This window comes from Astyanax mexicanus, chromosome 16, assembly GCF_023375975.1.
Source record: "Astyanax mexicanus isolate ESR-SI-001 chromosome 16, AstMex3_surface, whole genome shotgun sequence".
Taxonomy (NCBI): domain Eukaryota; kingdom Metazoa; phylum Chordata; class Actinopteri; order Characiformes; family Acestrorhamphidae; genus Astyanax; species Astyanax mexicanus.
The window spans coordinates 39,617,886-39,642,468 of record NC_064423.1 but is presented as its reverse complement, the minus strand read 5'-3'; the positions used below and the strand labels follow the sequence as shown (position 1 = coordinate 39,642,468).

Genomic DNA, 24,583 nt, shown 5'->3' with positions numbered 1-24,583 from the left:
CTGATGGGAGCACGTGGGGAATCCGGCAGGCTCTTCACCAGCGTCCAAAGTGAAGGAGACAAGAATTCGCACGGAGCCCTGTTCGCACCACCGACATCACTGACACCTCCTAATTCATACTGGCAGCTTTAAAATAAGTCATTCCTAACCGGCCGTCCTGTTAGAAAGGCCATTGTGAGCTAATACAGCTCTGATAAAAAAAAAAAAAAATGAAAAAAGAAAGAAACCACTTAAAAATTCAAAGAGTTTCTTTCATTTTTTAAAACCCAATTGAAAACCTCTAAAAACATAATCAAGAGATGATCACAAGCCATCAAACGATCAAACCACACTGAACTGCTTGAATTACTGCACTAGGAGCGAGAAAGGAGGCATAAAGTTATTCAAAAGCAGTGTGTAAGACTGGTGGAGGAAGAGAAAGTGATGCCAAGATGCATGATGGAAACTGTGATTCATCTACTATTTTTTTGCTGTTTATTCATTCACTGTTTGTTAGTCCTTGTGCAATAATGCTGGGCACAACCTACCATAATCATATCTCCTTTGACCTTTCCTTATCTTAGCTGCATTATATTATATATATTTTTTTAGTATTTGTTTATTTTTGTGTGTAATCTTTATGTATATATATATATATATATATATATATATATATATATATATACATATTTATTATTTATAGTTTGTATACTTTCCTGACCTGTTTCTCTGTCCTTTCCCCTGTGCTGCTGTAACATTGCAAATTTATCCATTATGGGATTTTTTTAAAGGATTATCTTATCTTATCTTATAAACCAGGGTTAAAAACTGAATATTTTATGAATAGGAACTTGTTTTCTTAGCATTATATGAGGTCTGAAAGCTCTGCCTCTTTTTCAAAGCAAAAACCAAGCTGAACTAATTTTACCTACAAACGTGACTTAAATCAATGATTATTTTAGAGTCAGGCACAGCTCCCTTGTCAGCAGCTCTAACTGAGTGCAGCTTACTGGGCTCTCCAGAAACACTGACCATGTGTGTATTTACACAATTAAGCTTAGCTAAGTAAACTTTTAACCAACAAGAATTGACACAATGTATGTATATATGTATACAGCTCTGGATATAAAAAAATGCCACTTAAAATGATGAGTTTCTTTGATTTTACCTAATTGAAAACCTCTGGAATATAATCAAGAGGACGATTGATGCTTGAACTGCTTGAATTATTGCACCAGGAGTGAAGGCATAAAGTAATCAAAAAGCAGTGTGTATGACTGGTGGAGGAGGAGAACATTTATTCCATCAAATGAAGAATTAAGATCATTTCTCCGGCTTTGCTAAATATGGTGAGCAGGATATTTTTCTGTTATTCTCTTTTTCTCACTTTTAGTGGCACCTTTACTGATTCTGACAGCAGTAAGGACAGATACGTGAGATGCTGAGATGCTCCATATTCATGAATAAAGAAGCCTGGGTGAAAAAAGAAAGCTAATCCAATCACTGACGATCATTGACACATCACACTCACACTTAAGGGTGTGAAGGCGAGTGAAGAAGTACCTCATCGATTACATAGTGTCAACATACTGTCAAAACACTACTGTCCACACCTCACACACACTAAGCAATATACGGTCTAATCCAACACCAGAAATTCACTTTATGAATGAGTTTATACTGTATATTATCACTGACACACAAAAGCTTTGTATTTTAGTAATTTAGAGCAATTCTATTGGTCCCTTCATCAACAATTTTGAAGACAATCTACAGAACAGACATTAAAAAAAATGTACACGACACAAATTAATATATTGTATTAATTATACAACATGAAATGTGCACTATACTCTACATAAACACCAATAAAACCATTTTTGCATGTGTATATACTGTATACTATCAATATCAGACAAAAGCTTTATATGTATAAACTGGCAAATCAATAGAAGTCAATTTATTTAAAAGAATAGAGCAAATTAGGAGTAATTCTATTGGCACATTTGCCAAAAATGTGTAAAGAACAACAACAGATTTACATATACCTCACGAAAGTCATATATATCCTCTATATAGCACCAAAAATTTGATTTTTGAATGAGTACATATTGTGCAGCATCATTATTGGACAAATGCTTTACATGTACCAATTGGCCAATCAATAAAAGTCAATATACTTATAAAAAAAAATAATCATTTTGGCCCATTCATTAAAAACAATTGGAAGACAATCTACAGAACAGTTGCCAGATTTACAAAAACTCACACCTCACACAAACAAATATATGGTATTATACGAATTAAACACACTTTACTCTATAAAAAAACACCAATGATTACAGTTTTGCATCCGTATATACTGTATTCTAATCAATGGCAAAGCTTTGTATGCATAAATTGGCAGTTTAATGAAAGTCAATGTAAAACGATTTTACTGCAATACATTTTGGCACATTTTTCCAGAATTCAATTCTTTTTAAAAAATGAAAATGAAAATTTTCATTTTTTGCCAGAGTTTTTGGTAAAGATTTGTATCGTATTTATATAAAAGTCATGATTCTGACTTTTATTTGGAAATCAAGGGACTAGAGTATGCAGATTTCATTTTCCAGCAGGATTTGGCACACTGCCCACACTGCCAAAAGTGCCAATTGGTCTTATATAATATTCTAATTTTCTGAGACACTGATTTTTGGGGTTTTCATTGGCTGTAAGCTTCATAATCATCAACAATAAATGAAATAAACACTTAAAATAGATCACTCTGTGTGTAATACTTAATCTATTTATTTGATATGCATTAGTATACCTAATTTCTCATTAATTTTCTCATGCACATATGTTGTTTAATTGCTGTCAGTCCACATTAGAGGCTCTCAGGGACTGTTAGAGACTGAGAAAAGTCATCACTTCATCATTTTACTCGTATTTAAGAGCAGTTTAAGAGTACTGTTTGAGTTTGGCTGTCTGTCCGTTCAGTAGTTGGCCAGTCTCTCTCTCTCTCTCTCTCTCTCTCTCTCTCTCTCTCTTGCTATCTCTCTCTCTCTCTCTGGTGTTCAGTGCTGGGACACATTAGTTTCTAAAGTTACACAGCAGCAATGCAATTACGTCACTCTGGTGTTGCAAGCGTAACGTAATTTAATCCGCTCCATCATCGCCCTTAAGGCCTTAGTGCTGCATGTGTGTAGTGTACAGCAAACACAGATCACAACATCCAGCCCATAATAATAATAATAATAATAATAATAATAATAATAATAATAATAATAATAATAATAATAATACACACAACAACCACCCATTAACTTTAAAAATAGGTAAAAAAAAAAAAAGAGAGACCACTTAAAAATTTAGTTTCTTTGATTTTACAATTTTGAAATTGAAAACCTCTGAAATATAATTAAGAGGAAGATGGATGATCACAAGCCATCAAACCACCAAACTGAACTGCTGGAATCGGATTTTTGCACCAGGAGTGGCGGCATAAAAGTTATCCAAAAGCAGTGTGTAAGACTGGCGGAGAAGAACAACATTCAACATGTCTAGATGCATGAAAAAAACTGTGATTAAAAACCAAACCAGGGTTATTCCACCAAATATTGATTGATTTCAGAACTCTTCTTAAAACTTTACGAATATGAACTTTTTTTTTTTTTTTGCATTATTTGAGGTCTGAAAGCTCTGCATCTTTTTTGTTGTTATTTCAGCCATTTTTCTTTTTTCTATTGTACAAATTTGAGGAAAATTGCTCTAAATGACAATATTTTTTATTTGCAACTTGTCTGTAGTGGTCTCTTAATTTTTTCCAGGGCTTTATGAATATGAACTTTTTTTTGCATTATTGCATTATTTGAGGTCTAAAAACTCTGATTGTTTTGTTATTTTTTGTTATTTCAGCTATATCTCTTTTTATATTCTGCAAATTTGCAGAACTGCTCTAAATGACAATATTTTTTTTTGCATTTTGTCCGTAGTGGTCTCTTATTTATTTTTTCCAGAGCTGTATAAATTAATATTAAGTAAGTAATATTAAATATTTAATGTATTTAACCATATTATTTCACTATATTACACTTTTTTTTACAGTTTTTCACAGTTGTATGCTCTCAGTTTGATTAATAAGGTAGGAACTCAGTGAGTTAGGGTCAATATAGTACAATGAAACAGTCAGAAACGGCCACAGTGCTTTTGTGAAACGCAGCCAAGTCCATGTTTTTCAAATTTCTAAATGAAATAAGGGAAAAATCTGTTGGCTCCAACTCCACTCTTTTAAGCACACACACACACACACACACACAAAGCCTGCATGAAGTACTGTACAAGGCTCACACTGTTGCGGGGCCGCTGGCCGTCAGCCAGGGCATAGGGCCGATGTTTGCTGTTCTAAGTCAGTGGCTCTTTCACCTTTCTTCAGCCTCACAATCAGCGCTTCATGCCCAAAATAGAGCCTCGGCCCTGCGACTTATCAATGTTAATATCTGTGTTCGCACAGCCTATAATGGGCCTGCCTGCGCCGCAGCTGCTGCACGGTGTTAGTTGCTCCCAACATGCTTCAGAAAGGTAGGACATGTAACCCCATCCCGCGCATTCGGACCAGCTCAGCGCGAGCCCGGCGCGGCAATGCAGCCATAATGACCCGGCCCTGCCAGCCAGCAACTGCTGCTAATATCCTCTTAAAAATTCCAGCTTTCGCACGGATAAGTGTGTCATCCACGTACACGAGCAGGGTGAACTGTTTACAGGGACGCGCGGGAGACCAGATAATACGAGGTATAACACAAAGAAAGGAGCGATATTCATTTTTAAGTTGTTAAATTATTTGGCCAACAACGTAAAGAAAGGGAAGAAAAAACCTTTTAGTGTTTGGACAAATGAATACAAAAAAAGTTCAAAAATAACTTTATGAAATATTTTCTTTGATTTTTTTTTGTTTTGTGATCATTTTTTGTGAGAAAGAAAGACACTTTTCGTGTTTGGATAAGTAATTTATACACAATGATGAAGGGATGTAAAAAAAAAATATATATATATATTTTTTTTTTACATATATATAATAACTTTATTAAATATTTTCAGTGAAAAAAAAGTTTTGTGATCCTTTTTTGTAAAGAATTTTCTCATATATTTATATATATATCTATATATTTATATATATTTTCTCATATTCAACATCACTGTATATGGCAGGTTGGTCAGTTTGAATGTACTTGCACAATACAAAACAGGGGCATTAGTTAAATTATTCCATTTTTTGGCTAAAATAATAAAACTTCTGGTGTTTGGAGAAGTAGTTTATACATAATCATAACTTTTTTGTTGACAAAAACTTTTAACATAAATTTTTGACGTGCTCTGTTTTTGTGAGGAAGACACTTACTGTAAAAATTCCACTTTTCGCATTTATGAGTACATTTTTAATGTATACGACAGGTTGATCAGTTTGGATGTACTTGCAATATTGCAAAAAATGGCTAAAAAGAAGCAAAAACAACCAAAAATATACATTTTGGTGTTTTGACAAGTAATTTATAGAATACATTTTTATTTTATGATCCTTTCGGGAGGAAGACACCTGTCCTGGGAAGAAACAAAGACTATTTCAGTGTTTGTCTGAGTAATTCTGTACTAAAAGTACTGTACAATGTTCAAAACTGTTCAAAAAGTAGTTTTATTTTATGAGGAAGTCACGTGTCTCTAACCAATGATGATTTCTTACAAATAAATATAAAATATAAAAACAAAAATATTAGAAATAACACTGAAATAACATGAAGTAACACAAACGGCCTCAATTAGCATCAAACCAGTATAAAATACTGGAGAACTCTCTCAAAAAACAGGCTAAACGCTCTAAACTGAACTTAAGTCTTGCGATTAATTCCCGGCAACAAGGAAGGAATGTTAAAAAAGGTTTAAAAAAGGACCTGTCCTGTGCCACTGATAAATGAGAAGAAAACAAAGACTATTCACTGTTTATCTGAGTGATTCTAAGTATTGTACAATGTTTAAAAATGTTCAAAAAGTAGTTTTATTTTATGAGGAAGGCACCTGTCCTGTGCCATTGATAATGTCTCACAAATAAATACAAAATTATATGAGAAAAAACATTTTCAGTGTTGGGATTGTTAAAATAGTTGTAAAAAAAAAATCCAGTTTCCAATATAAGCCAATTACACGAAGTAACACAATAGGCCTCAATTAGCATCAAATCACTATAAAACACTGTAAAACTCTTTAGAACAGGCTAAACGCTCTAATCTGAACTCGATTCTCTCAATAACACAGATCTGTACAGCCATTAATCGAGGCTAAAAGAACTCGTCACGTATCAATTTCTCCACTGATAAGGTTGACACATGATATCTTCCTCCGCGGTGGCATTAGCGCTAGCGTTAGCGGCACTCGCTATTGTAGACGCTCTGTTAGTTTAATAAAGGCGGGACGGCTCTCGCCCCCCTGAGTGACACGTCTGGCAGACAAAGGTGGTAATCACTCCTGCTCCCTTTGTTATTCCAGCATTCAGCTCGGCCCAGAGAACCCACACTGATCTGCCTATCTCACTGACAGCCAGCCATTCACCCCCGACTTAACAAACACACCACCAACACGCTACCAGAGTAGCTATTACAGAGAGAGAGAGAGAGGAAAACCAGAGCAGAAAAAACAGGGGGAAACACAGAGCCCAGTGAAAACAGGGGGAAACGGGGCGTACAGGGTCTCAGCTAAAGCCACAGAGGTGTTTCACAGGGATAAAGCAGCGCATTTACTGAATATGAGGGTAAGAAAATATCGATACTGATATTGAAATTCGTATTTTATCATATCACGATGCAACAATGTATCAAAAACTGATTCTAAGCTTTTAAAAATCCATTGATTATTAGTTAAGCTGTAAAAATTGGTGTCAGAAGTGGGTCATTCAGTGTTAGGTGTGTTTAAGCCCCGCCCACTAGACAAGTAATTTAAGTAATTTATACCCAATAATACAATTTTTGAAGGTGAAATTTGTGAAATTGTAAACACATTCTAAAATTATTTGTTTGACACAAATTGAAAACAAAATAAACCATTAGTTGGAATACGGAACATCGGCTGCAGAAAACGAAAACGTTTTTTTTGCTGATTTTTCATTACATAAAAGAAACTGTGTCTAGGGGAACAGAGGTGTTAAAAAATACTGATATTGATATTGTATAATATCGCAATATTTTGTTTCGCAATATTGTATCTGTATTTGATTTTCAAAAATGACATTAATTTTGTATTTGTTTGGATAAAAAAATTGGTGTCAGAAGTGGTTCATTTAGTGTTTAGTGTGTTTAAACCCCGCCCACTAGATATATCCTGTTCTGATTGGATTGGATACAATGTAACCTAAATAAATACAATAGTAAGTTTTTTGACACTATGACCGTTGAGTATTGCAATATATCGTGATTTGTTGAATCGTAAGTCTTGTGTTGCGATGCTTACTGTGATCTTAGCAGAGCTCTATTAGAGAATGGCCTTTATTACTTTATTAGGCTAAAAATTGCAAAGTAACTTATAGCCAATATTAATACTTTTAAAGGTGCGATCAAATCGCAAAAACATTCTACATTAAACCGATTTAAAACAAATATTTTTCACAATTTCACAATGTTGACTGGTATAAATGGTTTGCAAACTGGTCTGGTATGTTAAAAACGCTTTTTTATTAAAAAAAAAAAGTTTAAAACATGTTTTTAAATTGTAGTTTTGCTATCTTTTTTTCTTGAATCAGGGCGAATCGAGCTCTGAGCTCAGAGCTGAAGCCGCCGAGGTGTTTGAGTTAAAATCATCACAGCAATCACAGGGATAAAGCAGCGGCATTAGTGAATGGCCGTGAACTTTGAGGTGGGATATGCCCGCCATTCTCCCTGGCATAATTATGCAGGGTCAACAGAGGTGCCTTCCTCGCATTAATATATGAGGAAAAGTCTGTCCTGCGTCTCATATCCAACTGACATTTGAAAAAAGATTAATGTGAACTTAACTTTCGGGCCGCTTGTTTGCTCAACATTACCTGGAGCAACACGTCGCCAGATATCATCTTTATTACGGCGCTGGAAAGAGAAAAACTCCCATTTAAGACATATTGTGGCGCTGCGCCGCTGCTGCGGCGGCGGCTGCGATGCGACGGCTGTTTTCGGAGACCCGGCCCGCGTTTCTTTTAAATAGGCCTCTTTCTTCATGGCTCTGAATGCTCTTATTGAGAGCGGGCGGCGGTCAGTCATAAACTACCAATAACACAGCCCTCATTAGCATAGAGAATAGGTTCGCACTATATGCACAGATGGAGGTGTGTGTGTAAGTGTGTGTAAATGTGTGTGTGTGTGTGTTTGTGTGTGTGTGTGGGTGGGTGTGGGTGTTTGCATGGAAATGGAGGGAAGAACCAACCAACCAACCAAATCTGTGCTTTTTTCTGTGTTGCCATGTTGTGATAATTCCCTCTAATGTTGAAACGCCGTCATCTCACTGAATGTGAACATACCATATATATATATATATGTATGTTTTGCATATATCGACTACATTCTAAATAAGTCATACACAATAAGCTCAACTGCAGGAAAGAAAGCAAATTATAAACGTAATTATATAAATATATGAAATAATAAACTTATGAATTAATTAAAAAATATATATTTGTTATTTATTCATTCATTTAGTACTGAGAAGGGTTATTATTCTCACTATGGTTTCATTTACTTACACTAAGTTTTTTTCTTATGAATCACTGGGTTGTATAACTGTTGTAATTTTTACAATCAGATATATATATATATATATATATATATATATATATATATATATATATATATATATATATATATATACACACACACATACATATCCGTTTAGTATATATGCTTCGTATACATCAATGATAGTCTGATAAGTCTTAAAATAAGCTCAAGTCCAGGAAAGAAAGTGAATAATAAACTTATTTAATTATTTATTTATGTATTTAGTGTTGAGAGGAGTTATTATTCTCCATATGGTTTCATTGATTTGCACTATTTCTTTCTGAATGACTGAGATGCTGAGTACTATGTTGCGATAACTGTGTCTAATGTTGAAACATCGTCAAGCAATTATCATCTCGTTAAACGCAAATATATGACATATACATTCATATATATCGTATAACGACAGCATTCTCGTTTTTTGGGAGAAGATGTTTGACAAAGTAAAGTCATTTTTACATGCGTGTCCAGTTGATTAATAAAAAAACAAGTTGTAAAACAAGCTCAATCCCAGGAAAGACAGTGAATAATAATAAACTGATTTATTTAATTAGTACTGAAAAGAGTTTTTATTCTCCATATGGTTCAATTGATTTGCACCAAGCTTTTCTGAATCACTGTGACACTGAAGCTCCGCCTAGCTATTATCATCTCATTAAATGTGAACGTACAGTATATATATATATATGTTTCCTATACATCGATGGTCCGATACATTCTGATAAGTTGTACAATAAGCTCAAGTCCAGGAGAAAAAGTGAATAAAAAATTGAATTATTTATTTATTTAGTATTGAGAAGAGTTATTATTCTCCACACGGTTTAATTGATTTGCACCAAGCTTTTCTGAATCACAATTATGTCTAATGTTGAAACTTCGTCAAGCAATTATCATCCACATTATCAGCCACATTTTTTCACACAACTTATTAACAGATTTACCATGACAGGTGAAGTAAAGATATGTAGACACCAAAACCAGAAAAGAAAAGAAGAGAGAGAGACAGAGAGAGAGAGAGAGAGAGAGAGAGAGAGAGAGAGAGAGAGAGAGAGAGAGATGGAGATAGTGACAAGAAATAAATTCAGAATTCAGTCAAAAATTTTGGCCAGAGACACACAAACAAAAACAGGCTGTACTTACGTAAACAGAACAACTTTATCCCCAGCTCCCAGAGATCACTGGAAAGTCGATTATGAATTCATGAAAATGACCTAAAACAGAAAAACACACACACACAAAAAAAAGAGTTCATTAGTATTAATATTATATTTTTTATGTAAATGCATCAATTCATGTTAGTACAAAGGCTAACATACTATAAGTGTGTTAATATTTTGGGTACTAACCTGTACCCAATCCAGCACTATTAATATTATAAAGTATTATAAAGTCTATTTCTTACAGTATTAGTGTGTAGTATGTGATTGGTATGCAGCCAAAATATATATATTTTTAAATATTTGTCCCAAATAGTTTATACAAACAGCCTATATTTAAGTCAATATTTGTACATAATCCTTTTTTTAAGAGAACTTAATTAAAAAACTACAATTTATTTACAGATTTATTGAATACTATATATTTTTTAATACCCAAGCAGACAAAGAAACCAAAGTACAATAGAGCACTTAAACATCATGAGTTTCTTTGATTTTACCAAATTGAAAATATAATCAAGAGGAAGATGGATGATCGCAAACCATCAAACCACCAAACTGAACTGCTTGAATTAATTTTTGCACCAGGAGTAAAGCAGCATAAAGTTATCCAAAAGCAGTGTGTAAGACTGGTGGAGGAGAACATGATGCCAAGATGCATGAAAAAAAATATGATTAAAAACAAGAGTTATTCCACCAAATATTGATTTCTGAACTCTTAAAACTTTATGAATATAAACTTGTTTTCTTTGCATTATAAGTCGTTTATAGAATAAAACAACAAATGTCCAATTTACTCAAACTTATAACTAAAATAGCAAAATCAGAGAAACTAATTTAGAAACTGAAGTGGTCTCTTAATGTTTTTCGAGAAATGTACATATTTGTGAGAGAAAGCGCCATTTTTCTGTCATTTTTGGCCAAAAAATCTTGGCAGCTGAATATTCATTCAGTGCATCCCTAAAACTTTGGCCTCTTCCATTCTGAGCACAGATAGAGTGTATATGTGGAGTGGTAGATTTAGGAGGGAGGAATGGAGGTTGGCTCTTTCCTGCCAAACAGAAAGAGAGCGAGAAATAGAGAGAAAGTGAGAGAGAGACTAAAAGAGAGAGAGTAAGAGAGAGAGAAAGAGAGAGAGAGAGAGAGAAAGCTGGTGTGGGCCCAGCGCATTCCCGGCTGAAGTTAAACAGCCCCCGCTGCTGTTAGGCCTCAAGTTATCCCCCCGTCCCCCGAGGGACTCGGCCCGAGACAATGTTTAGAATCCACTTCTCTAATACCTCATTAATCTGTCCCCGCACTGTTTGATTCCACTAATAAATGGCTTTCATATAAAGTGCTTGCTTTATTCAATCCCTCGCTCGGCCTCCCTTCCGCCGTGCAGCGCTAATGATTTATTTAACGCACCGGCCCGGCGAGCCCGAGCACGTCTCCGCGAGAGGACTGCGGGGGGAAACGCCAACAAACAGACGCGCCTTTTTAACGGGAACGCGCTCCTCGGCTTCGGCCGTTATCTTTTCAGCAAAAGTCGGACATGATGTTTCCAGCTTTTCCAGTTTTCGCAAAAAAAAATTATTAAATAAATAAGAATAAACTGCAAACAGGGGGAGGGGAAATATGGGAGTTCAAATGAAATAATGAAGTAAGGAAACGCAGCGAGACACAGAGAAAGGAAGTCAGAAAAAGAAAAAAGAGAGAAAGAGAGAGAGAAAGAGAGAGAGAGGGAGCCAGGGAAGTGCACAAAGCTCATTGATGTTCATTTCTTCACATTATTCTGTTTTTCACAACAAGCCGGGATCTCATTACCAGCTGATTTATACAATTAGCCTGCCTTGGCACCGCCAATTAAACAAGGACACAGGGGTTTAAGGTCACAGCTAATTGATCTGCTCGCAATTTGTGCTCATTCCATCCTCAATCTCCAGCAGTGAACGCTTCCAGCCACCGGGCCTTTCCTACACAGGCCTAGTCCTACAGCCCCACTGTAATATAGTCCCACACTAAAATAGTCCCATAGTTCCATGGTCCCAACTGTCTTATTGTCCTATAGTCTCATAGTGCCATATTTATATAGTCCCACAGTCCTAAGGTCCTACAAGCCCATGATAGCCTTACAGTCATCTAGACTAGATAGTGCCATATTTCTATGGCTGCATAGTCCTACAGTCCCACAGTCCTAAGGTTCTACAAGCCCATAGTCGTATAGTTCTATAGTGTCATAGTATTATGGACCCACAGTTTAATAGTCGCATGGTCCTACAGCCCCATAGTGCCAAAGTCAAATAGTGCCATGGTACCATAGTCTTATAGTCCAAAAGTCCCATAGGCATATAGTCTCATAATCCCAAAGTTTTATAATCCCATTGTCCTATAGTTACATAGTGCCATATTCCTATAGCCCCACAGTCCTAAAAGTCTTATAGTCCTACAGGCTCATAGTCTTATAGACGTATAGCCCCATAGTACCATAGTCATATAGCCTCACAGTCCTATAGCCCTATAGCCCCATATTTCTATAGCCCCATTGTCTCATAGCCCAATATTCTCACACAATTCTAGTCCTATAGATGTATAGTGCCATAGTACCACAGTCCCACAGGCATATAATGTTATAGTCTCATAATCCCATGGTTTTATAATCCCATAGTCTCATAGTGCCATAGTCCTTCAGTGTTTTAGTCCTATAGCCCACAGTCCTAAAATCTCATAGTCCCATAGTCCATAACTCCATAGTGCCACAATCCCATAGCCTTATAGTCCTTTAGCACACAAGTCCCAGAGTCCTATATTCTCATAGTCCTACAGGCCCATCGTCCTGTAATCCCATAATTTTATAGTGCCATTGTCCCATAGTCCCAGGCTGGAGAACCCCAAGCACGAGTGCCTTTGCCTATAAGTAATGCACTATATGCTTTGTTAGCCTGTCTAACAAAGCATTATTCAATAAATTGTGTCTTTTGGTCGAACCATATGTTCTGAGCAAACAGAGAAAAGTCTGAATTTCGAGTTTTTTATTGTTCTGTATCTTCAAAATCAAAGGGTAAACACTAATAGAATAAGCTTGGATGAGGTTCACAGTCTCTATAAGGTGGTAACCTTCAGAATGAGCGCTTGAAAGTGACAATTGGGACACGCCCGTGTGAATGGAAAGCTGCTGTCGACGTAATAGCACCTCTGAGCTGGAAGCCTGTTCTGAACCCTCAAAGGAGGCCGGCCTGTGTCACCACACACACACTCCTGCACTGTGCAATCCTATACACACACACACACAAAAACACAGGCCTGTCACAGTTAGCATGATATTGCATTATTGTACTAAAGGGACATGACCTCTATCATTTCTGAATACTGACCTCAATTTAAAAAGGTGTTTTAAATATTGTTTTATGAAAATGTTAATATATTAACTGCAATTTCAGAAATTTGCATTATTTAAGACATTTTTAGCTGTTTAAAAGCTCCATTCCATTATTATACCATTACATTTTCTTTATATATTATATAAGCCTAAACTGAACAACTTAAATTAACAGTAATATTGTTTATATTAATAATTTCTGGTACAGTATATAATTATGTATATATCATTCCACAAAAAACAATAATGTAATAATCATAACACCCCTTTCCACACACATTTCTCATAAACACACACACACACTCTCTCTCTCTATGATTTAGACATACACACTCGTGCAAACTCGTGCAGTTCGCCAGGGGTGATAATTCCATAAACGCTGGCCTCCTGCAAACGTATTACACACACGCCTAATTCCTGTTGATTTTTAATAAAGAAGGGTCTTTTTAATTGCCAGTGGGAGTGTGGGTAAATTAACAAGAATTTGAATTTGAAATGTGATGGTAATTGAGAGAAATGACAAAAGAAGGAAAGAAAAGAAAAAGAAAAAGAAAAAACACGAGAACAAGGAAACACTTTACATGCATGCCTTATTTAAGCTAATCATTTGTCTGGATAAAAAAAAATCTTTTGATTATGAATAATAAGACAATGATATTACAAATAATTAAAGCAGAGCAAAAAGCCCCGCGGCGCGGTGGAAGCGAACGTGACGGCCTATTGTAGCGGCGGCATTGGCGGCTCATTTCCTATGCTGGATTAAACAGGCCTGCAGACGAGACGCCGGGCAGGACTTCCCTCGATCAAACCCTTTCCGGCCCTAATTAGGCGATCATGGATTCATTAAAGAGAATTCCAATCAGCTCCAGCCTGCTTTTATTAGTTTCCCAACAGTTTTATTACCGAATCATTGTGTCCGCAATTACTCTTGTGGCTTTTTCACTACCGTTCTGCTTTTTCTTTTCCTTTTTTCTCTACATTCTCTCTCGAACGGAGGCACAAGGAACTGATAAAGAGACTGTAAATCCAGCGGAAAAGAGAAACTGAGAGAATAAATACAGAATAAAGAGTAATTCACCATTAAATAATAAAAGGGGTGGACAATGAGGGCCAGAAGAGTCCAGCACAGTTTACTGATGATGATGATGCTCTCCCTGTTGTATACTGGCCTACTGAACCTACCAATTAACAGGTGAGTTGAATCAGGTGCATGCAAAGCTTATTTTAGGCTGTTCACACTATCGTTTTAAAGTTTTAAGGTGATCTACAGCTCTGAAATTTATGGGTTTCTTCGATTTTACCTAATTAAAAAAACTCTGGAATATAATGAAGAGGAAGATGGATGATCACAAGCCATCAAACCACCAAACTGAACTGCTTGAATTAATTTTTGCACCAGGAGTAAAGCAGCATAAAGTTATCCAAAAGCAGTGTGTAAGACTGGTGGAGGAGAACATGATGCCAATTTGCATGAAAACTGTGATTGAAACCAGGGTTATTCCACCAAATATTGATCTCTGAACTCTTAAAACTTTATGAATATGAACTTGTTTTCTTTGCATTATTTGAGGTCTGAAAGCTCATCAGCCGTTTCCCATTTTCTGCAAATAAATGCATTAAACAACAATATTTTAATTTGGAATTTCAGAGAAAAGTTGTCTGTAATTTATAGAACAAAACTGGGTTTAGATTGTTCAGATTAGATTTGCCTGTCTTGACATCATAAACATACAGTATCTGCATGAGCTGCTGTGGTACTGAAAGTAGTGTCAGTAAATAACCTTTTACGCTTTTCTTGGACAAGCTGAAATCCAATTTAAGCCTCCAAACATCTAGAACATCCAGACTGAGAGGCATCTGTTTAAATAATGATTAAAAATGATTAAACCACCTCAAAATGTGGCATAGATTCAGTTTGTTGGGAGTTTTTGGCCATCCAGACTTTTAAAAGTCAATCTGGATTCAATCTATATTGATAGATATGCCAAAAATTGGATTCTTACTAATTTAGAGGTTAATCTTAGTCTTTTTAAACTTTCCACTCTCCATAATCCCTACTAAAACAGAATGAACGATGGGTCACTCTGAATACAAACAAGTTTTAAAAGCCGCTAGAAGTTTTAAAAAAAGAGTTCAATGGCCTAGCGCATAGCTTGTGCCCAGTATGTATCCAGTATGAATGAAACCAGTAGTGCACACCTCCAACAAACACACTGCCATTAACTTTGTGAGCCAAAGAACACAGACCAATGTCCCAACTTCAAGTCTGCCATTAGAATAGTACTCCCTTGGAGCAGATAAACATGAACCTACTGACCTACTGACCATGCCTAATGCCAGTCTCAGAGCATGTGGATCAAAAAATGACCTGAAATTGGGGGTAAAAAGGGTCATATCCTTACAGCAACGCTCCATGATCTTTAAGAAAACCTTTCAGCCATTACATTAGATGTGCATTATTGATAGTTAAGCCAACAAAAGAAGAAGAAACTATTTTTAATGGCTTTAATTTTAGGACAATTTATAACTAAGAAGTTATCCCAATAGTTTTGTTCATATAGTTCATTTATATCACTGTATTAAATATGAGAAACCGCTAAAGAGTCTAGTAGAAAACCTTTCCTAAACAGTAGATAGAGACTGATACACCAACAAAAGCAAAATACTCTATATTAAATGTATAGAAATAAAAAATAATAATGAAATGCACACTATAACCTGCTTCAACCTGTGAAATCTGCATCCGTTGCTCAATCAAATGAACTTTCAAATGAACATCCCAAGCATGTGTTCATCTACAGTTGGGGGTCTGGGTGATCTAATTACTGTGCAACATAACTGTGCGCTGTGTTTCTCTGAGTATCATATGACAGAGCCATGTCAGCGGCTAACCTTCTGTTGAATATACAAACAGTGGAGCACTCTGTCGTGGCGGACAGCGGTTTGTCGCACTCATCAAGCGGCTTGTTTTCAGGCTCAACCACTCCTTCCTGCTCAAATCTGAGAGCTTCCCGCTCATTATCTGCCATTATCTATTGTTTCGCAGCTGTAAAACACTGGAGTAAAAATATCGTACGTTTTTTCTTGACTTTTTGATGTCCAGCTCTTTAGAACCACAGTGTTTCTCAAGCAAAAGTAGTGAGAAACACAGTAATTCACTGTATTTTATAATTCATATTAACACGTGTTAAAAAGCAGGTGTTTTTAAGAGTCTAAAACTGTTCTAAGAAGAGTCTAGAAGAGTCTAAAAACCCTCGCGCTCTGCCTCCACTTCACCTTCATGCTTCTCAGGCAGCAGGCAGCCTGTCACTCACACAGACTCAGAGACAGCGCTGTGTATCTACTATAGTTCTTGTGTCCAGAATCAAAACATTGCAACATGACGTCTTTGATGTGTTTAATTGCCCTAAGTGACATTGCGATGGCGATACTTGAACCATATATCGTGCAGCCCTACCCCAAAGCCTGACTTTATTTTTTTCTGTTTTATAGTAAGTGGAAACACAGTAATTCACTGTATTATATCATTTATAAACACACATTTTAAAAAGCAGGTGCTTTTAAGAGTCTAAAAGCGACTAAAATGCCTAAAACTCTTCTAGAAAATGGTTAAACCAACCCAGCGGCCGTCGCCCTCCCATTCCTCTAAACTCCTGAGAAATGGGGTACTGTACTGTAGCAGCCCCAGTGCCTCACGACCCAGAACACGGAACATTTTAAATTGCACCCCATCACCCCAGCTTTATTCGGGTCTTGGAAGCGGCAGAAAAGAAACACATTACTGCAATATACTATTTTCACCTCTGTGCTCCTCTTAGTCCACAACATGTTAAAGAGGAGATTTAGCAGAGGTAGTTATTGGGACAAAAGAGGCAATCTCGCCCATCAGCAGGTCGCTCCCTTACCTAGTGGAGGCCAGGTTATCTCACCACCGACAGCAGGCCAGCGCCGGGGCCGGGGAGAAGAGGGGGAGGAAGAGATGGAGAGGGAGTGGAAGTGGGGTGGGTTCGGAGGATGGGGGTAAAATGAGGTAGCGGGAAGGCCTTAAACCAGCAGCCCAGGCTAAGCTCCCATTCTGGATGTGGAAAGAGGAGGTGGTGGGGGTGGTGGTGGAGGTGGGGGGGGTTGGGTAAAGGTGTTCTCGATGAAAAACGTCCATGCCTGCTGCTCGGCAAAGACCATTGTCAAATTCAATCTCCTCCAGCTTGACAAAAATCAACCTGCGCCTGCACTTTGAGTGGGGGGAAAACATGGTTCCAAGCAGCAATTTGACTTAATTATTGAGCATGGAGATAAACCTACTGCAGAAGTACTGAAGAGCAAGGAGCAGCATCTGCCCTTGGATAGTGGAGGTACAAGGATGGAGATGCTACCAAAGTTACAATATGTGGACCTAAGTGTTCTGCTTTTAAGCAACGTCCAAAAAAATAAAATAAAAATACTTTCGTATAAAAACCAACACCTACTACTAAAACCATAGTGTTTTCAAAAGCTACTAAAAGCTACCAAAGCTACTAAATCTAGATTGCCTCCATAAGTCAATCAATCGGTAATACATTGAGAGTAACCCTCATTTTCAATGTAGCAGAGCTTAAACAAAATTAAACGATTGAAAATGAAGCTTAAATTATAAAAACAAGCAAACAATGTGAGATTTAATCCAGACAAAAATTAAATAATTCAAAACAAAAGGATATGCAAACAGGCTAAAATGTAGAAACACCGAATAATAAAATATAAACACAGTTAAAAAAAAAATAAAGGACTAAAAACAACCACAATTCTAAAAATGAATATGTTTATAATTGTAAGTAAGTAAGTAAGTAAATGCGCCACATTAGTAGATCATTCAAACACTTAAACAGACAAGCCAACGTGGGGCGCTGGAATAAAGAATGGATGATAAATAGATAAATAGGTTAATAGGTTAAAAACTTTTTTTTTACTTTATTTTAAACATCTCAGCTTGATCTCAACTTAATTATCTGAGTATAAAAGAGCATTTTCACACCTGTAGTTGTGAAAGTTTCTTTGGTCCGGATCAGTTGATGAGTTGATGTTTATTTGGAGCGTTTCTCCCACTGTTTGGTTTGTTTTCACACAGGCACAAAACTAAACAGTGTTTTCAATGGGACATGCAGCGCAGATGTGAGCAGTGAACGCAGCACATACCGCGCTCTTAGTGTGTGAACAGCATGGAACAGCAGAGACAGAGTTTGTTCATAGCAGTATATTATCTGGCTAATAGATCAGATTAAACTATGCCTTATCAGCAGTTTAGCTCAATATAGTACATTAATGCTTTAACATTGAAAGCCCTGGTTTAAATTGTTTTTAAGGAATAAAGAGAGACAAGCATTGAACTGCTCAGCTTGAGGCTTCCACCTACTTACTCTACATTATAACGAGAATAAAGAGGCTTTTCAAAATAAAAGACCAGAGACTAGATCAATAGCAAGTAGCAAATACTGTTAAATTCATTTGAATTTTAAACACTATTTGGACTACTGTCAAAAATACAGAATTAAAAGAAAGTTCTTATATTGCCTCATCAAAACACCCAAACCAACTCTTCTCATCAGTTCTCTCAGTGCTCCACAGGTCAGTACTGGATACAACTTTAAATAGATGCATTATTTCATTAGAAGGGGTGTGTCTACAAACAAACACATGCACATGAACATGAACATATAGTAAAATACTGTACTAAAAGAAGTGAGAGCGTTTTAAAACTCATCCAGCAGCAGCAGCGGCAGGAGGCTAAACAGGGTCTTTATTCTTATTCTTAGCGGAAATGCACAGAGGCACTGCCGTAAGAGGCAGCGACACCACAAAGACCATCTTTCTTCCTCACAATAAATAAAATCCACCATATCATTGAGTTATTTGAGGCTGGACACACTCCAACAGCCAGGAAGCCCAGCTGGTGGAGAAACGCTGGATGTTCTGGCATCACAAGCTTCGGTTCAACCTCCTACAGCCTCCCCAACCTCCTCAACTCAAGATCAGACTCAGGGTGATCTTAGACTTTTATACGTCAGGTTGCCCATACTATCCATGGTCTGACCAATAGAGGTTTTTATCAGGGTGATGATCTGAAGAATATACTATAAGCTAATATGGTTCCAGCTGGAAACTTCCAAATAGGTTCCAGAACCTATATTTGTTGGTGGAAATTCGCCAAACGGTTCAAAATTAGGTGTACTGTTAAATCTTATACGTAATGTAAACAATTAATTGCCATTAATATCTTTATTATTATATTATGTTATCAATCTATAATTTCTCCCAAATTCCCAAAAAATATTGTCATTTAGAGCATTTATTTTCAGGAAATGAGTAACGGCTGAAAGTTCATATTCATAAAGTTTTAAGGTCAGAAATCAATATTTGGTGGAATAAACCTGGTTGGTTTTTAATCACAGTTTTCATGCATCTTGGCATCATGTTCTCCTCCACCAGTCTTACACACTGCTTTTGGATAACTATAAGCTGCTTTACTCCTGCTTAAAAATTCAAGCAGTTCAGTTTGGTGGTTTGATGGTTTGTGATCATCCATCTTCCTCTTGATTATATTCCAGAGGTTTTCAATTTGGTAAAATCAAAGAAACTCATCATTTTTAAGTGCTCTCTTATTTTATGTTATTTTTCCAGAGCTGTATGTGTTAGCCAAGCTCACTGGCGGCCAACGCTAGTAATAGTGATAGTTAGGGAAAGCGTAGATTTGCTCCAGATTCAATGTTTAACGTATTTAATGGCATTCAATACGTTCTTAACTTAACTTCTTCCATGATAATCTATCTAGCAAACGTGAGACAGAAATAACATGTGTTAATTCAAGAAGTTGTTCATTTTGCTTGGGTTTTGCTTGGACTTTTTGATGTCCAGCATTTCAGAGACAGCACAGCACTGCTCAAGCCTCCCACCCTCAGTCCCAGCGACGAAATAACGAATAACGAGAGCAAAAAAAGTTCCGCATTAAGAATAAGAAGAAGAATAAAGCGTCGAGCAGAGAGTAAAGACCCTCACATCCTCACATCCTTACATCCGAGCCTCACGAGCGAAGGAATTAGGGTCCTGAGAAGCGCCGGAGAAAGCACCTCCTTTGATTCAAGGCTCGCACACTCTCGGCTGTGTGATTAGTGGCCGAATGTCGCGGCTTCGCCGGCCGTTTAGTCATTGATTTGGCCTTGGAACGAACGCTGAGGCCGGGGGAATGGATTCCCCAGCATGAGGAGATTTATTTTTTTTTTTTACATATTCCTTCTTAGAGCCACTTTACTTTCTCTTTTTCTCTTATTTTCTCTTTTTCAATTCTTTCTTTTCTTCTTTTTCTCGCCTCCACACCCTCCAAACCCTCTCCCCAACACTCTCGGCACCCCCCTCCACACCACAACTATTGAGCTGCTGGGTTATGAAAACAAGCTCGCTTCTCTCTCAGGTAATGTGTTTATTTTCGAGGCCCCATCTTCTACTTTACTGAGTCACTGGCCATTCTCTCGCTCTCTCTCTCTTTCTCCTGCGCTCTCTCTCACTCTCTCTCGCTCTCGCGCTCTCTCTTATCGCCCGCGCTCTCGCGGGGCATTTTAGCTGCTGAAATCCTGTTCACCACATACTGGTTTTAGAAGCTGTGAAATGAGTGCCGGAGAAGCGTGGCCACAATGTCTGCCTGTGTTGCCACTGGCCTCGAAAATGGGCTCAGGGGCTTTTTGTCCAGGGAATGCATAAATGGAAGTTTTTAACACCTCAAAAGAAGGAAGGGCCTTTGTGTGGCCACACTAGAGAGAGACGTCACTCTCCCGAGGAGGCAGACGCGCTGAGTGCAGCAGGACAAAGGACCGGGAGCCCGGAGCAGCGGGAGCAGGGCTCTGCCATGGGCACCGTACACTCGTATACACCTTCCCTAATACACACACACACATATACACACATATATATGTGTATACAGTATACACCACGCATTTTGGCCTGGAAGAAAATCCATCCGTTCACTAAATGGACGTTTAAGGCGCCGACTCGCTGTATTTGGGGTGGATTCGACCATTTTTTTTGACACACACACTCTCAACAAACAACAGACAAAGGTCAGAGATATTGTGTGGTAGGAAAACCACAAGCAAGCAACACACACACACACACACACACAAATATATATGGACATGTACACACTTAAGAATAGTGTTTCATTAAATATATTAAAAAAAAAATCGGCCTAAAAAAATAACTGTTGGGATGAAGACAATGATGACATCTATTACTAAAAAAATATTACAGCAATTTACTTCACTTTTACGTCAATATGATGCAAAGCATGTATTGGAATTAGACACGTCACTATAATTCACTACAATCATCGATTTATTATACAAAAATCAAAATGATATGGCCTATTATGTTTTTTTTATTTGTATGTTTTTATTTATATGTCTCACATAGGGCTTCACGATATTGGAAAACATTAAATTACATTGCAAATGTTCTTTGTTTCGACGATACAATATATATCGTGATATTAAACAATGCAGGACCCAGGACGTCATCAGTCTCGCGTCCGTCAGTAATTGGCCCTGTAATCAGGCACTTAAATGGCTTTTTAAAGGTAAATTAGAGTGTTTTTTTTCTGGCATTAAAAGTGTGAATTCAGCTGTAACTGGAAATATCTGCACTGCAAAACTGTGCTGGACTGAGGAGCACGTGTGCATTTACAAGCACGTGCCCAACCATGTGGATGAAGGCCATGTGTTTACCTCGTGTTTACTTAATACTAAGATACATATAAAATTTGTTTTTATCGCGGTTTAGTTATTAAACTGCTTGAGCTTGTTCTTCTTCAACTACTTAAAAAACTATACTTAATAATCGTTAGATTCCTTAAATGTAAAAAAAGTGAAGAAAAGTGAAGTGGAAACATTAAAACAAAGCATGAAAACAACTGGAGTCAACAAAACCCCGGCGGCTGCGTTGATTGATTTGGCTTCCCCTACCTTTGAGATAATAATTCCAGGCTTCCTGCTCCCAATTCCCTGTTATTGAAATCCATTTTTATTTTGTTTTCCAGACAACAGCCAGCCAGCGCTGACAATCAGCGGCGCGCACAGGCTTTAGGTGTCTACAATAAGCATTTAAATGCAAATAAACCCGTCGCACAAAAGGACCTGCATCTTCTGTCAGTGGCAACATAATCAACCTGCAATTGTCTCCTGACTTTCAGCCATTTCCAGTGACAAGGTCTAAGCAGCGAGCATCTGTATTCAAATGACTGCACTACTTAAAAGAGCAGGAGCCGGATCGGGGCCGGGGGATATTCCTCCACCCGCCGCACTCCGCCGAAAGTCAATCACATGCTGAATTAAACTGGAATGGTATCAATTGATCCAGAAATGATCAGGTTACAATCAGGCTCATCAGATGTCCACGTTTGAGTTTTTTTTTTTGCACTGTTGTTCTTGTTCACGCTGCTTCCGCGTGAGACGCCGTCCCATTTTCAGAGATTACATTTGCAAGTGAATTGGAGGCACGGTGGCGAAAAGATCTGATAAGATTGAAATGAGGGAAATTCGAAGAGACGTGGTCAAGAACATGGAGAAGACGGATCTGATCTGCTGTAGTAGCCTCTGTTGTAAAATATCCTAAATCAAGCTGTGGTAAAACCAAGCTTTATGAAAAAACACAAAGGTCACAACTAAAGGTGGGGCGATATATGTATTGTTATTGCGATACTTTGTATTGTAATAATACATGGTGCCAAATATCTTTTTTTTAATTTTCAGTGTTTTTGTGTGGACAGGTAAAACCAAGCCTTATGGAAACAAAGACGTCACAACTAGGGGTGGGGCGATATATCGTTATTGTGATACTTTTTATTGTATCAATAAGTGTCAAATATCTGTACTTTTGGGATTTTTTTTAAAGCTCAGTTTTCAGTGTTTTTGTGCAGACAGGTAAAACCAAGCCTTATGACAACACAGACATCACAACTAGGGGTGGGACAATATATCGTTACTGCGATATATTGTATCGCATCGATAAGTGGCATCAAATATCAGTATTTTTATTGAGATTTTTTTCATGTGAACAGGTAAAACCAAGCTTTATGAAAACAAAGACGTCACAACTAAAGGTGGGACAATATATCATTATTGCGATACTTTGTATTATATCAATACATGGTGTCAAATATTGATATTTTTATTTAGATTTTTCAAAGCACAGTTTTTAGTGTGTGTGTGTAAACAGGAAAAACCAAGCTTTATGAGAAAACACAGACGTCAAAACTAGGGTTGGGACAATATATCGTTATTGTGATATATTGTATCGCATCGATACGTGTTGACAAATATCTGTGTTTTTGAGATTTTTTAAAAGCTTAGTTTTTTGTGTTTTCATGTAAATGAGTAAAATCAAGCTTTAGGAGAAAACACAGACGTCACAACTAGGGGTGGGACGATATATCATTATTGCAATATATTGTATTGTATCTTTTTGATTGTTTTTTATCCATACGTGGCGTCAATTTTTTTTTTTTAAACCTCAGTTTTTTAGTGTTTTAATGTGAATAGATAACACCAAGCTTTATAAAAACAAACATTACAACTAGGGGTGGTACAAAATATCGTTATTGCGATAAATTGTATCATATCATTACAATTGTATCGCTTTGATGCATGGGTCAAAAATCTGTATTTTTATTGAGATTTTTTTTTTATCTCAGTTTTTTGTGTTTTCATGTGAACAGGAAAAAAACAAGCTTTATGAAAACAAAGATATCACAACTAGGGGTGGGCCAGTATATATAATTATTGCAATTTATTCTATCGTTAAATTTTGATTGTGTCATATTGATACATGGCATTAAATATGGAAATTTTATTAAAACAGGCACTCTAAAGTTGCCAAAAAAAGTTACTTAAAATTACTAAAACAGAATAAATAAAAGGAAGAAGGGGACAGCTAAAAACTGAGCTTTTAAATCTTGAATTTCCACCTTAAAACGCATTTTTTAAGAGATCTGTTTTCAGTGATCAAGAATTATTGGCAGTCTAGAGAGATATAAATACAGATCTAAGGGCTTTAAGAGCATCAAGTGTGTAGAAGTGCCTGCTGCCTGCTCTAGAACGCTCTCGGGTATCATCCGGTGGCCCAAAGAAAATCCAAAAAAACATTTTTCCTGTTTTCTTAGAGTTGGAGAAAAAATTAAAAGTGGATTTTTGAAGCCGTATTTCAGAGTAAGATCACGATCGTAAATTCCTGTCCCAACGACTGTCCACAGGGAGCGAAGGAGGGAAGAAAGGAGGGAAGAAAGGAGGGAAGAAAGGAGGAAA

The 24,583-nt window shown here is 37.0% G+C and overlaps 1 protein-coding gene across 4 annotated transcripts in view; it reads right to left on the bottom strand.

Moving 5' to 3' along the window:
* Positions 1-24,583, bottom strand: part of sox6 (SRY-box transcription factor 6) — a 356,852-nt gene that overhangs the window by 299,082 nt on the left and 33,187 nt on the right. For all 4 annotated transcript variants that reach the window (XM_049465976.1, XM_049465978.1, XM_049465980.1 and 1 more), the window contains exon 2: positions 9,891-9,961. The gene's annotated coding sequence lies outside the window, so the exon portion shown is untranslated. The remainder of the gene's footprint in view (positions 1-9,890; positions 9,962-24,583) is intronic.